Source organism: Hyla sarda, chromosome 3 (genome assembly GCF_029499605.1).
Source record: "Hyla sarda isolate aHylSar1 chromosome 3, aHylSar1.hap1, whole genome shotgun sequence".
Classification (NCBI taxonomy): Eukaryota; Metazoa; Chordata; class Amphibia; order Anura; family Hylidae; genus Hyla; species Hyla sarda.
This window is the reverse complement of record NC_079191.1, coordinates 20248724-20267160: the sequence shown is the minus strand read 5'-3', so window position 1 is coordinate 20267160 and position 18437 is coordinate 20248724. Positions and strand designations below refer to the sequence as shown.

General features: G+C 31.0%; 1 protein-coding gene across 2 annotated transcripts in view; it reads right to left on the bottom strand.

Annotated features, from left to right (window-relative positions):
- The window catches only part of GATA4 (GATA binding protein 4), a 123945-nt gene that overhangs the window by 40457 nt on the left and 65051 nt on the right, over positions 1-18437 (bottom strand). The gene's annotated exons all lie outside the window — the stretch shown is intronic.

Sequence of the window (18437 nt, the reverse complement as noted above, 5' to 3'; positions counted from 1 at the left end):
CTATTTCACCATCAGCAGGCGCCAGGCTCCCAGTCCCCCTGTGCAAAAACACAGCAGCCAAAGTCCAAAAGTTTTTTTTTTTTTTTTTTTTTTCCACCACTGGAAACTCAAATATGTATCTAAGCTCAAATAATGTATCTCTGGAAAAGTGATTCCACACACCCCCCCCCCCTCTCCATTAGCTAGCTGTTGCAGAACTACAACTCCCAGCATGCCCTGACAGCCGAAGGCTGTCAGGGCATGCTGGGGGTTGTAGTTTTGCAACAGCTGGAGAGAGTCACAGCCAAAAAAAAAAAAAGTTCTTCCTGCTTAGGATTTCCTCCCTAAATTGCTAAAATAACTGTTAGTATAATAGTAATTTAGTACTAATTAATTTAATTATAATAAAGATAGAAACAATAACACAACATAAATACCAGACAGTAAATAATATAATGGGATAATATCCAGCACTGGAAACTCAAATATGTATCTTTACAGGAGCTGGCTGTTGCAGAACTACAACTCCCAGCATGCCCTGTCAGGGCATGCTGGGGGTTGTAGTTTTGCAACAGCTAGCTTTGGGAAATCCCTGTTTCAGAGAGTTTGCAGTGCTGGATGTCCCATTATATGACTTTAGTCTTTAGCTATTTGTATGTTACTTTATTGTCTTTTTTTGTTTATTATAATTAAATCAGTTCTCTCTTAAGACTATAGAATTTATTTTAGCAATCTAAGGGGGAAAGGGGAATCCCTGCCAGGAAGGACTTGTTAGGGCAGCGATCCATACACTGTGACTCTCCGGCTGTTGCAGAACTACAACTCTCAGCATGTCCTGCTGGGAGTTGTAGTTCTGAAACAGCTAGGTTTGGGGAATCCCTACTCTAGGGATGCATAGGTGAGTTTTCTGCCTGGGATTCCCTAAAGTAAATGCTGTGGCACAATATTAGTATTAATTCGGTACTGATGTCATTATAATAAAAGACAATACAACACAATAACATAATAACATTCTAAACAATAAAGTGATGGAATAGTAAAGCCAGCACTGGAAACTCATGTATGTATCTCTGGAGAAGTGACTCCCCCAAAACCTAGTTGTTGCAAAACTACAACTCCCAGCATGGCCTGACAGCCTTTGGCATGCTGGGAGTTGTTGTTTTGCAACAGCTAGGTTTGGGGAATTACTCCTCTTGAGATACATAGTTGGGTTTCCAGTGCTGGCAATTCCATGATATCACTTTATTGTTTAGCATTATTATTATTAGTATTATTATTACTACTATTATTATTATCATTATTATTATTATTATTATTATTACTATTATCATTATTATTACTATTATTATTATTATTACTATTATCAATATCATTATTATTATTACTATTATTATTATTACTATTATCATTATTATTACTATTATTATTACTATTATCGTTATTATTATCATTATTATTATTACTATTATTATTAATACTATTAACATTATTATTACTATTATTATTATTACTATTATCGTTATTATTATCATTATTATTATTACTATTATTATTATTATTATTATTACTATTATCATTATTATTACTATTATTATTATTATTATTACTATTATTGTTATTATTATCATTATTATTATTATCATTATTATTACTATTATTATTATTATGTGTTATTATGATGATTACTATTATTGTTACTATTATTATTATTGTCATTATTGATAATAACAACAACGCAATAATAATAACAATAATAGTAATAATCATAATAACACATAATAATAGTAATAATAATAGTGATAGTAATAATAATACAAATAATAAAAAATTATAATAATACAAATAAATAATAATAATAATAATTATTATTATGATCATTCAATCTCTGTTTATTATTATTATTGTCATTATTAATAATAACAACACAATAATAATAACAATAATAGTAATCATCATAATAACACATAATAATAGTAATAATAATACAAATAATAAAATATAATAATACAAATAAATAATTATTATTATTATTATCATGATCATTCAATCTCTGTTTATTATTATTGTTGTCATTATTAATAATAACAACAACACAATAATAATAACAATAATAGTAATCATCATAATAACACATAATAATAGTAATAATAATAGTAATAATAATACAAATAATAAAAAATTATAATAATACAAATAAATAATAATAATAATTAGTATTATTATTATGATCCTTCAATCTCTGTTTATTATAATGAAATAAAGTACTTAATTAATACTATATGCTATAGCAGTCAGGGCATGCTGGGAGTTGTAGTTTTGCAACAGTAGAGAGTCACAGATGAGAATTGCTGCCCTGGATAGAGAGTGGGAGTAAATGCTATAGAACTCCTATGGTATTAATGAAGTACTTATTTAATTATAATAAACAAAGATACAATAATACAACATAATAACATAAGAATATGCTAAACAATAAAGTGATATAATGGGATAGCCAGCACTGGAAATATTAGATTAAAAAAATGTATCTCTAGAGGAATGATCCCCCTCCAAACCTAGCAGTTGAAGAACTACAACTCCCAGCATGCCCTGACAGCTAAAGGGGGAGGAGCCCATTTACTAAGGCTGGGTTCACATATATCAGTCGTCCGGCACAGTTTCCCTCCGACGTGCACCGGAGGGAAACTGATGCTAGAACTGATCCCATTCATTTGAATGGGACAGTTCACAATCATCCAGCGTCTCAATTTTGACGCCGGATGATTGGACAGGCCGGAGGGCACCGGACAGGGGAACGCAGCTTGCTGCGTTCCCCTGTCCGTTGCCCAGAAAAAAATGGACATCAGTTGTGGCATCAGTTTTGTCAGATTTAGGCTGAGTTCCCCTATGCCGGATGCCGGACATATGTGAACCCAGCCTTATTAAGACCTATACAGTAGACTTGACACATCTCACAGCTGAGGGTTTGTTACAATTACAATCCCAGCATGCCTATGGCTGTCTAGACATGCTGGGAGTTGTAGTGTTGCAACAGCTGGAGAATCACAGTTGGGATTGGTTGCCCTGGATAAAGTAAAGGAAGTAAACGCTATAGCATATAGTATTAATTAAGTACTTTATTTCATTAGAATAAACAGAGATTGAATGATCATAATAATAATAATTATTTATTTTTTAATTATTTGTATTATTATTACTCTTATTATTATGTGTTATTATGATGATTACTAATATTGTTATTATTATTATTGTGTTGTCATTATTTTTAATAACAACAACACAATAATATTGACAATAATAATAGTAACAATAATAGTAATCATCATAATAACACATAATAATAGTAGTAATAATAAAAATAATGATAATAATAATAATAATAGAAATTATGATAACAATAATAATAATAATAATAATAAATATGATAATGATAATAAAAAATATAATAATAAAAATTATGATAATAATAATAAAAATAATAATAATTATGATAAAAATAATAAAACATAATGTTAATAATAATAATGAAAATTATGATAATAATAATAATACAAATAATAATAATAATAAATATGATACTAATAATAATAATAGTAACAAATATAATAATAATAATAATGCTAAACAATAAAGTGATATCATGGAATTGCCAGCACTGGAAACCCAACTATGTATCTCAAAAGGAGTAATTCCCCAAACCTAGGTGTTGCAAAACAACAACTCCCAGCATGCCCTGACAGCCTTCGGCTGTCAGGGCATGCTGGGAGTTGTAGTTTTGCAACAGCTGGAGAGTCGCAGTTGGGGATTGTTGCCCTAGGTAGAGAACAGGGAGTAAATGTTATAGAACTCCTATAGTATTAATTTACTACTTATTTAATTATAATAAAGATGCAGTAATACTGATAATACAGAATGTATCTCTAGAGGAGAGAAAGCTTTTGCTAATGGCAAACTACAACTCTCAGCCGGAGAGTGAGAGGTTGGGGATTGCTGTCCTTCCTCCCTGGGAGTTCCTCCATAGATATTAGCAGAGGCAGGAGAGAGATTGTCACGCCTGAAGGAGCCCAATCTATTATAAAGCCATTACCCCCCTTTACCAGCCTCCTGTAATGACTTTATAGAGATGTCACTCCGGACTCCCAGACAACCTATTGGAAATGTCATCTTAGTCCCATATAGGTAAATAATAGATGTCATTTATGGGATTTCATAATGGATGATGGGCGCTCTGTTATCTCTCAGCTCAGTGAATCAATCCACAGGGATAATAATAATAGTAATAATAATAATAATGGCTTCAGGAGGGTGGGGGATGGGGATGGATTTGACAATTTATTAGACTAGGCATATATATATATATATATATATATATATATATATATATATATGTCCAAAATGAGGAACCGGATGATGATGAACTACCCCATTCACATGAATGGGATCGGTTCTGCTATGAGTTTCCCTCTGATCTAAAGGCAGAAAAGATATGTGATAGATAGATATGAGATAGATAGATAGATAGATATGAGATAGATAGATACATAGATGTGAGATAGATAGATATGATATATATATGAGATAGATAGATAGATATGAGATAGATAGATATGAGATAGATATGAGATCGATAGATATGAGATAGATAGATATTAGATAGATATTAGATAGATAGATATGAGATAGATAGATAGATATTAGATAGATAGATGTGAGATACATAGATAGATAGATATGAGATAGATAGATATTAGATAGATAGATAGATAGATATGAGATATATATATATATAGATATTAGATAGATAGATAGATATGAGATAGATAGATAGATAGATAGATAGATAGATATGAGATATATATATATGAGATAGATAGATGTGAGATAGATAGATAGATATGGGATAGATAGATATGAGATAGATAGATAGATATGGGATAGATAGATAGATAGATAGATAGATAGATAGATATGAGATAGATAGATAGATAGATATGAGATATATATATAGATATTAGATAGATAGATAGATATGAGATAGATAGATAGATAGATATGAGATATATAGATATGAGATAGATAGATGTGAGATAGATAGATAGATATGGGATAGATATGAGATAGATAGATAGATAGATAGATAGATATGGGATAGATAGATAGATAGATATGGGATAGATAGATATGAGATAGATAGATAGATAGATATGGGATAGATAGATATGAGATAGATAGATATGAGATAGATAGATGTGAGATAGATAGATAGATATGGGATAGATAGATATGAGATAGATAGATATGAGATAGATAGATAGATATGAGATAGATAGATAGATATGAGATAGATAGATATGAGATAGATATAAAATACATACTAGATAGATAGATAGATAGATAGATAAAAAAAAAAGTCCAGTGCAGCACTCCAAATAAAGTGAAAAAAATCTAAATGTATTCCATCTCATGTGCTAAATATAGCAACTTTTCGATCCACTCCTGAGTCTTTCTCAAGCTTGAGCTTGGAAAATTTAGATTTTTCTCACTTTAGTGAACTGGACTATTTGTTTTATCCTGAGAGGGACATTGTGGACTAGGTCCTAACCTCTGCCGGGACCAGCACCTTATATTGTTCAAACATCCATCTCTGGAAAGAATGTTGCTATTTTTGTTGTGTAATAGATAGATATGATATATATATATATATATATATATATATATATATATATATATATAGATAGATAGATAGATAGATAGATAGATATGAGATAGATAGATATGAGATAGATAGATATGAGATAGGTGATAGATAGATATGAGATAGATAGATATAAGATAGATGATAGATAGATATGAGATAGATAGATATGAGATAGGTGATAGATAGATATGAGATAGATAGATATAAGATAGATGATAGATAGATATGAGATGAATGATAGATAAATATGAGATAGATAGATATGAGATAGATGATAGATAGATATGAGATAAATAGATATGAGATAGATAGATAGATAGATATGAGATAGATGGATAGATAGATATATAGATATGAGATAGATGGATATGAGATAGATAGATATGAGATAGATGGATATGAGATAGATAGATAGATATGAGATAGATAGATATGAGATAGATAGATATGAAATAGATGACAGATAGATATGAGATAGATAGATAGATATGAGATAGATAGATACATATACAGTATATGATCTATAGAGATGTGTATACAGGAATATACAATATATGATCTATAAAGATGTGCATACAGGAATATACTGTATATGTTATATAGAGATGTGTATACAGGAATATACAGTATATGATCTATAGAGATGTGTATACAGGAATATACAGTATATGATCTATAGAGATGTGTATACAGGAATATACAGTATATGGTCTATAGAGATGTGTATACAGGAATATACTGTATATGATCTTTAGAGATGTGTATACAGGAATATACTGTATATGATCTTTAGAGATGTGTATACAGGAATATACTGTATATGATCTATAGAGATGTGTATACAGGAATATACAGTATATGATCTATAGAGATGTGTATACAGGAATATACAGTATATGATCTATAAAGATGTGTATACAGGAATATACTATATATGATATATAGAGATGTGTATACAGGAATATACAGTATATGATCTATAGAGATGTGTATACAGGAATATACTGTATATGATCTATAGAGATGTGTATACAGGAATATACAGTATATGATCTATAGAGATGTGTATACAGGAATATACAGTATATGATCTATAGAGATGTGTATACAGGAATATACAGTATATGATCTATAGAGATGTGTATACAGGAATATACAGTATATGATCTACAGAGATGTGTATACAGGAATATACAGTATATTATATATAGAGATGTGTATACAGGAATATACAGTATATGATCTATAGAGATGTGTATACAGGAATATATAGTATATGGTCTATAGATATGTGTATACAGGAATATACTGTATATGGTCTATAGAGATGTGTATACAGGAATATACTGTATATGTTATATAGAGATGTGTATACAGGAATATACTGTATATGGTCTATAGAGATGTGTATACAGGAATATACTGTATATGGTCTATAGAGATGTGTATACAGGAATATACTGTATATGGTCTATAGAGATGTGTATACAGGAATATACCGTATATGGTCTATAGAGATGTGTATACAGGAATATACCGTATATGATCTATAGAGATGTGTATACAGGAATATACTGTATATGGTCTATAGAGATGTGTATACAGGAATATACTGTATATGGTCTATAGAGATGTGTATACAGGAATATACTGTATATGGTCTATAGAGATGTGAATACAGGAATATACTGTATATGATATATAGAGTAGTGTATACAGGAATATACTGTATATAGTCTGTAGAGATGTGTATACAGGAATATACTGTATATGGTCTATAGAGATGTGTTTACAGGAATATACTGTATATGATATATAGAGATGTGTATACAGGAATATACTGTATATGGTGTGTAGACATGTGTATACAGGAATATACTGTATATGATCTATAGAGATGTGTATACAGGAATATACTGTATATAGTCTGTAGAGATGTGTATACAGGAATATACTGTATATGGTCTACAGAGATGTGTATACAGGAATATACTGTATATGTTATATAGAGATGTGTATACAGGAATTTACTGTATATAGTCTGTAGAGATGTGTATACAGGAATTTACTGTATATAGTCTGTAGAGATGTGTATACAGGAATATACTGTATATAGTCTTTGGAGATGTGTATACAGGAATATACTGTATATGGTCTACACAGATGTGTATACAGGAATATACTGTATATGTTATATAGAGATGTCTATACAGGAATTTACTGTATATAGTCTGTAGAGATGTGTATACAGGAATTTACTGTATATAGTCTGTAGAGATGTGTATACAGGAATATACTGTATATAGTCTTTGGAGATGTGTATACAGGAAAATACAGTATATGATCTACAGAGATGTGTATATAGGAAAATACAGTATATGATCTACAGAGATGTGTATACAGGAACAGGGCCGGATCATCTGCCCATGGAGCGCCTGCTCCAGGCACCGTGCCCGCAGGGACATCCCTGTCTCCCGAAAAATCTTTTCACGACACAAGGATGTCCCTGTTACCTCTCTGCGGCCCCGCGTTAACTTCAAAAACGCTGGGGCCGCCGGGAGGTAGTGCATGCAGGGTCGTCATTGACGTCCCGAGCGAGCGCCCATAGAAGAGCAGAGCGGAGCAGTGAGGAGGACGCGCGCATGGTAAGTCACCATTCACCAGTACGTCATATTCAGTGTTCCAACCACTGCTCCTCTCCGGTCCCGGGACCTACTGCTATGGCCCGTAGGTGGTAGGAATACTGGGGCAGTAAACAGGCATACAGCCTCCAGCCATACACTGTATATGGCTGAAGGCTGTATGTCTGTGGGGAAACTGTACTGCGCCTAATGTGGGGGAACTGTACTGCACCTAATGTGGGGGAACTGTACTGCACCTAATATGGGGGAACTGTACTGCACCTAATGTGGGGGAACTGTACTGCACCTAATATGGAGGAACTGTACTGCACCTAATATGGAGATTAATACTGCACCTAATGTGGGGAAACTATACTGCACCTAATGTGGGGAACTGTACTGCACCTAATGTGGGGGAACTGTACTGCACCCAATGTGGGGGAACTGTACTGCACCTAATGTGGGGAACTATACTTCACCTAATATGGGGAACTATACTGCACCTAATATGGGGAACTATACTGCACCTAATGTGGGGAACTGCACTGCACCTAATGTGGGGAGCTATACTGCACCTAATGTGGGGGAACTGTACTGCACCTAATGTGGGGAACTATACTGCACCTAATGTGGGGAACTATACTGCACCTAATGTGGGGAACTGTACTGCACCTAATGTGGGAACTATACTGCACCTAAAGTGGGGAACTGTACTGCACCTAATGTGGGGAACTATACTGCATCTAATGTGGGGCAACTGTACTGCATGTAATGGGGGGAACTATACTGCACCTAATTGGGGGGTACTATACTGCACCTAATGTGGGGGAGGGGAACTGTACTGCACCTATTGTGGGGGAACTGTACTGCACCCCTAACGTGGGGGAACTGTACTGCACCTAATGTGGGGGAACTGTACTGCACCCCTAACATGGGGGAACTGTACTGCACCCCTAGTGTGGGGGGACTTATACTGCACCTAATGTGGGGAACTATACTGCACCTAATGTGGGGGAACTGTACTGCATGTAATGGGGGGAACTATACTGCACCTAATTGGGGGGTACTATACTGCACCTAATGTGGGGGAGGGGAACTGTACTGCACCTAATGTGGGGGAACTGTACTGCACCCCTAACGTGGGGGAACTGTACTGCACCTAATGTGGGGGAACTGTACTGCACCCCTAACATGGGGGAACTGTACTGCACCCCTAGTGTGGGGGAACTATACTGCACCTAATGTGGGGAACTATACTGCACCTAATGTGGGGAACTGTACTGCACCTAATGTGGGAACTATACTGCACCTAAAGTGGGGAACTGTACTGCACCTAATGTGGGGAACTATACTGCACCTAATGTGGGGGAACTGTACTGCATGTAATGGGGGGAACTATACTGCACCTAATTGGGGGGTACTATACTGCACCTATTGTGGGGGAGGGGAACTGTACTGCACCTAATGTGGGGGAACTGTACTGCACTCCTAACGTGGGGGAACTGTACTGCACCTAATGTGGGGGAACTGTACTGCACCCCTAACATGGGGGAACTGTACTGCACCCCTAGTGTGGGGGGACTTATATTGCACCTAATGTGGGGAACTATAATGCCAACCTAATGTGGCGGAACTATACTGCACCTAATGTCGGGGGACTTCCGGGAGGATGGGGGGTGGGGAGGGGCCCCATCATAATGAAGTGCTCCGTCTTCCAGGCAGCCTTAATCTGGCCCTGACAGTATTATATAAAATGACAGGTGGATCATATACAGTATATATATATATATATATATATATATATATATATATATATATATACTGACAGGTGGATCATATATAGTATTATATATATATATTGACAGGTGGATCATATATAGTATTATATATAATGACAGGTGGATCATATACAGTATTATATATAATGACAGGTGGATCATATACAGTATTATATATAATGACAGGTGGATTATATACAGTATTATATATAATGACAGGTGGATTATATGTAGTATTATATATAATGACAGGTGGATCATATACAGTATTATATATAATGACAGGTGGATCATATACAGTATTATATATAATGACAGGTGGATTATATACAGTATTATATATAATGACAGGTGGATCATATATAGTAATATATATAATGACAGGTGGATCATATATAGTATTATATATAATGACAGGTGGATTATATACAGTATTATATATAATGACAGGTGGATTATATACAGTATTATATATGACAGGTGGATTGTATATAGTATTATATTTAATGACAGGTGGATCATATATAGTATTATATATAATGACAGGTGGATCATATATAGTATTATATATAATGACAGGTGGATCATATACAGTATTATATATAATGACAGGTGGATCATATATAGTATTATACATAATGACAGGTGGATTATATACAGTATTATATATAATGACAGGTGGATCATATACAGTATTATATATAATGACAGGTGGATCATATACAGTATTATATAGAATGACAGGTGGATCATATATAGTATTATACATAATGACAGGTGGATTATATACAGTATTATATATAATGACAGGTGGATTATATACAGTATTATATATAATGACAGGTGGATCATATATAGTATTATACATAATGACAGGTGGATCATATACAGTATTATATATAATGACAGGTGGATCATATACAGTATTATATATAATGACAGGTGGATCATATACAGTATTATATAGAATGACAGGTGGATCATATATAGTATTATACATAATGACAGGTGGATCATATACAGTATTATACATAATGACAGGTGGATTATATACAGTATTATATATAATGACAGGTGGATCATATACAGTATTATACATAATGACAGGTGGATCATATATAGTATTATGTATAATGACAGGTGGATCATATACAGTATTATACATAATGACAGGTGGATCATATACAGTATTATATATAATGACAGGTGGATCATATACAGTATTATATATAATGACAGGTGGATCATATACAGTATTATATATAATGACAGGTGGATCATATAAAGTATTATATATAATGACAGGTGGATCATATACAGTATTATATATAATGACAGGTGGATCATATACAGTATTATACATAATGACAGGTGGATCATATATAGTATTATATATAATAACAGGTGGATCATATATAGTATTATATATAATAACAGGTGGATCATATACAGTATTATGTATAATGACAGGTGGATCATATATAGTATTATACATAATGACAGGTGGATTATATACAGTATTATATATAATGACAGGTGGATCATATACAGTATTATATATAATGACAGGTGGATCATATACAGTATTATATAGAATGACAGGTGGATCATATATAGTATTATACATAATGACAGGTGGATTATATACAGTATTATATATAATGACAGGTGGATTATATACAGTATTATATATAATGACAGGTGGATCATATATAGTATTATACATAATGACAGGTGGATCATATACAGTATTATATATAATGACAGGTGGATCATATACAGTATTATATATAATGACAGGTGGATCATATACAGTATTATATAGAATGACAGGTGGATCATATATAGTATTATACATAATGACAGGTGGATCATATACAGTATTATACATAATGACAGGTGGATTATATACAGTATTATATATAATGACAGGTGGATCATATACAGTATTATACATAATGACAGGTGGATCATATATAGTATTATGTATAATGACAGGTGGATCATATACAGTATTATACATAATGACAGGTGGATCATATACAGTATTATATATAATGACAGGTGGATCATATACAGTATTATATATAATGACAGGTGGATCATATACAGTATTATATATAATGACAGGTGGATCATATAAAGTATTATATATAATGACAGGTGGATCATATACAGTATTATATATAATGACAGGTGGATCATATACAGTATTATACATAATGACAGGTGGATCATATATAGTATTATATATAATAACAGGTGGATCATATATAGTATTATATATAATAACAGGTGGATCATATACAGTATTATGTATAATGACAGGTGGATCATATACAGTATTATACATAATGACAGGTGGATTATATACAGTATTATATATAATAACAGGTGGATCATATATAGTATTATATATAATGACAGGTGGATCATATACAGTATTATACATAATGACAGGTGGATTATATACAGTATTATATATAATGACAGGTGGATCATATACAGTATTATATATAATGACAGGTGGATCATATACAGTATTATATAGAATGACAGGTGGATCATATATAGTATTATACATAATGACAGGTGGATTATATACAGTATTATATATAATGACAGGTGGATTATATACAGTATTATATATAATGACAGGTGGATCATATATAGTATTATACATAATGACAGGTGGATCATATACAGTATTATATATAATGACAGGTGGATCATATACAGTATTATATATAATGACAGGTGGATCATATACAGTATTATATAGAATGACAGGTGGATCATATATAGTATTATACATAATGACAGGTGGATCATATACAGTATTATACATAATGACAGGTGGATTATATACAGTATTATATATAATGACAGGTGGATCATATACAGTATTATACATAATGACAGGTGGATCATATATAGTATTATGTATAATGACAGGTGGATCATATACAGTATTATACATAATGACAGGTGGATCATATACAGTATTATATATAATGACAGGTGGATCATATACAGTATTATATATAATGACAGGTGGATCATATACAGTATTATATATAATGACAGGTGGATCATATAAAGTATTATATATAATGACAGGTGGATCATATACAGTATTATATATAATGACAGGTGGATCATATACAGTATTATACATAATGACAGGTGGATCATATATAGTATTATATATAATAACAGGTGGATCATATATAGTATTATATATAATAACAGGTGGATCATATACAGTATTATGTATAATGACAGGTGGATCATATACAGTATTATACATAATGACAGGTGGATTATATACAGTATTATATATAATAACAGGTGGATCATATATAGTATTATATATAATGACAGGTGGATCATATACAGTATTATACATAATGACAGGTGGATTATATACAGTATTATACATAATGACAGGTGGATTATATACAGTATTATATATAATGACAGGTGGATTATATACAGTATTATATATAATGACAGGTGGATCATATATAGTATTATGTATAATGACAGGTGGATCATATATAGTATTATATATAATGACAGGTGGATCATATACAGTATTATACATAATGACAGGTGGATCATATACAGTATTATGTATAATGACAGGTGGATCATATACAGTATTATATATAATTAAAGGTGGATTATATACAGTATTATGTATAATGACTGGTGGATCATATACAGTATTATATATAATGACTGGTGGATCATATACAGTATTATACATAATGACAGGTGGATCATATACAGTATTATATATAATGACAGGTGGATCATATATAGTATTATATATAATGACAGGTGGATCATATACAGTATTATATATAATGACAGGTGGATTATATACAGTATTATATATAATAACAGGTGGATCATATACAGTATTATACATAATGACAGGTGGATCATATACAGTATTATATATAATGACAGGTGGATCATATATAGTATTATATATAATGACAGGTGGATCATATACAGTATTATATATAATGACAGGTGGATTATATACAGTATTATATATAATAACAGGTGGATCATATACAGTATTATATATAATGACAGGTGGTTTATATACAGTATTATATATAATGACAGGTGGATCATATACAGTATTATATATAATGACAGGTGGATCATATACAGTATTATATATAATGACAAGTGGATCATATACAGTATTATATATAATGACAGGTGGATCATATATAGTATTATATATAATGACAGGTGGATCATATACAGTATTATATATAATGACAGGTGGATCATATACAGTATTATATATAATGACAGGTGGATCATATACAGTATTATATATAATGACAGGTGGATCATATATAGTATTATATATAATGACAGGTGGATCATATATAGTATTATATATAATGACAGGTGGATCATATATAGTATTATATATAATGACAGGTGGATCATATACAGTATTATATATAATGACAGGTGGATCATATATAGTATTATATATAATGACAGGTGGATCTTATACAGTATTATATATAATGACAGGTGGATCATATATAGTATTATATATAATGACAGCTGGATCATATACAGTATTATATATAATGACAGGTGGATTATATACAGTATTATATATAATGACAGGTGGATCTTATACAGTATTATATATAATGACAGGTGGATCATATATAGTATTATATATAATGACAGGTGGATCATATACAGTATTATATATAATGACAGGTGGATCATATACAGTATTATATATAATGACAGGTGGATCATATACAGTATTATATATAATGACAGGTGGATCATATACAGTATTATATATAATGACAGGTGGATCATATACAGTATTATATATAATGACAGGTGGATCATATATAGTATTATATATAATGACAGATGGATCATATACAGTATTATATATAATGACAGGTGGATCATATACAGTATTATATATAATGACAGGTGGATCATATATAGTATTATATATAATGACAAGTGGATCATATACAGTATTATATATAATGACTGGTGGATCATATACAGTATTATATATAATGACAGGTGGATCATATATAGTATTATATATAATGACAAGTGGATCATATATAGTATTTCATGAGATCATATATAGTATTTTCTTAGATGACTGGTGGATCATATATAGAGATTTATGGGGTAAGAAGTGGATCCTATATTGTGTTTCCTATGATTCAGTATATACAGGAGGCAGGAGCTGAACATATAAAGAGTGAGAAATAATATTCTATTCTATGATATGTATTTCTCTGTATTCTATAATAATGTGTATTTTATGCATTTCTCTGCATTCTATAATAATGTGTATTTTATGCATTTCTCTGTATTCTATTATAATAATGTGTATTTTATGTATTTCTTTGTATTCTATAATAATGTGTATTTTATGCATTTCTCTGTATTCTATAATAATGTGAATTTTATGTATTTCTCTGTATTCTATAATAAAGTGTATTTTATGCATTTCTCTGTATTCTATAATAATGTGTATTTTATGCATTTCTCTGTATTCTATAATAATGTGTATTTTATGCATTTCTCTGTATTCTATAATAATGTGTATTATATACATATCTGTATTCTATAATAATGTGTATTTTTTGCATTTTTCTTTATATTATAATAATGTGTATTTTATGCATTTCTCTGTATTCATTCTATAATAATGTGCATTTCATGCATTTCTCTGTATTCTATGATAATGTGTATTTTATACATATCTGTATTCTATAATAATGTGTATTTTATGCATTTCTCTGTATTCTATAATAATGTGTATTTTATGCATTTCTCTGTATTCTATAATAATGTGTATTTTATGCATTTCTCTGTATTCTATAATAATGTGTATTTTATGCATTTCTCTGTATTCTATAATAATGTGTATTATATACATATCTGTATTCTATAATAATGTGTATTTTATGCATTTTTCTTTATGTTATAATAATGTGTATTTCATGCATTTCTCTGTATTCTATAATAATGTGCATTTCATGCATTTCTCTGTATTCTATGATAATGTGTATTTTATACATATCTGTATTCTATAATAATGTGTATTTTATGCATTTTTCTTTGTATTCTATAATAATGTGCATTTTATGCATTTTTCTTTGTATTCTATAATAATGTGCATTTTATGCATTTCTTTGTATTCTATAATAATGTGTATTTTATGCATTTTTCTTTATATTATAATAATGTGTATTTTATGCATTTTTCTTTATATTATAATAATGTGTATTTTATGCATTTTTCTTTATATTATAATAATGTGTATTTTATGTATTTCTCTGTATTCTATAATAATGTGTATTTTATGCTTTTCTCTGTATTTTATAGTAATATGTTTTTCATGCATTTCTCTGTATTCTATAATAATGTGCATTTTATGCCTTTCCCAATATACTATAATAATGTGCATTTTATGCCTTTCCCAATATACTATAATAATGTGTATTTTATGCATTTCTCTGTATTTTATAGTAATATGTTTTTCATGCATTTTTCTGTATTTTATAATCAAGTGATTTTTTTTGCATTTCTTTGTATTCTTTAATAATGTGTATTTTATAAATTTCTCTGAATTCTATCATAATGTATATTTCATGCATTTCTCTGTATTTTATAACAATATATTTTTCATGCATTTCTCTGTACTCTATAATAATGTGTATTTTCTGCATTTCTCTGTATTTTATAATAAAGTGTATTTTATGCATTTCTCTGTATTCTATAATAATGTGTATTTTATGCATTTCTCTGTATTCTATAATAATGTGTATTTTATGCACTTCTCTTTGCCTCTATAACAGCAATAACATCATCATATAAAATTTATAGTAATTATACAACCTAAAGAGAATTCAGATAACGATTATTTATAATGGTTAATATAGATAGCATTGTAGCATTATAGGTCATAATTATTATATTATAATTATTGGTCATAATTCTTTATTTTATTTTAAATTAATATTATATAGAAATATTTCGGTATAAATTATGAAATGATTATATGGCATTCTTTACGTGCATATTCATGTAAATTTGAGATATTGATTTTTTTATGTAGTCATTTGTTATTTATTCATTCAGTTAATGTAACGATATTTATTTAATTATTTGTGCTGTGTGCTGACAAATACATTGTAACTAATTTAAGTTATATAAATATTTAATTTGTATGTATTCATTTACTTGTTTAATTATTGTAATTTTTAAATATAACTATATATATTTAAAACAAATAGTTCGTTTTTCTTTCTGTTTGTGTGTGTTAAACAGTAGTAATAGACTGTATTATTTATCGATCTGTCCATCCATCTATCTATGTATGAATGTAACCAATGATTTCTTAAAAGTCTATTTATGTTTCTATATGTTTCTATAGCTAACCCAGTGACTTGTTGGGTCTTGGTCCATAGATTTGTATTATTAGTGAATATGATCAGCAGATGATGGCTCTTGTTATGTATAAGGAAAGAACCCATAGAATTTGTATAAGGAGGGAAGTTATTGTAATAATGTAATAAATCCTTGTCTATTATGGAGAGCAGCAGATCCACAATCCATAGACACAGATATGTGTATACAGCCCATGGTGTGTACTGATCATGTCAGGGGGTATTGATGAGGTGTGTGATGATGGGGGGGGGGGGGGGGGAGGGTGCTGGGGGTCTTCCTGTAGCCTCCATCAGACTCTCAGGCGCTGGAGGGAGACTGCTCTGGACTCAGGAAAGAGACAGCAGTCCGGAGAGCCCTGACAGGAGACCCTGCACTGCAGACTGTCTCACCAGTGACCTCAGCGGTCAGGACATCCTACACAACCCCCAGATAACACCGAGACGAGATTAATCCTTATGTGCAGGTCAGCAACAACACAGTGCAATACAGAGACAGGATAAAGGGTTAAATCACTGATCACAATGTATACTGGGGACAGAGACGGATAAAGGGTTAAATCACTGATCACCATGTATGTTGGGGACAGAGACTGACAAAGGGTTAAATACTGATCAAAATGAATATTGGGGACAGAGAAGGACAAAGGGTTAAATCACTGATCACAATGTATACCGGGGACAGAGACGGATAAAGAGTTAAATCATTGATCACAATGTATACCGGGGACAGAGACGGACAACGGGTTAAATCACTGATCACAATGTATACCGGGGACAGAGATGGACAAAGGGTTAAATCACTGATCCCAATGTATACTGGGGAAAGAGACGGACAAAGGGTTAAATCACTGATCACAATGTATACTGGGAACAGAGA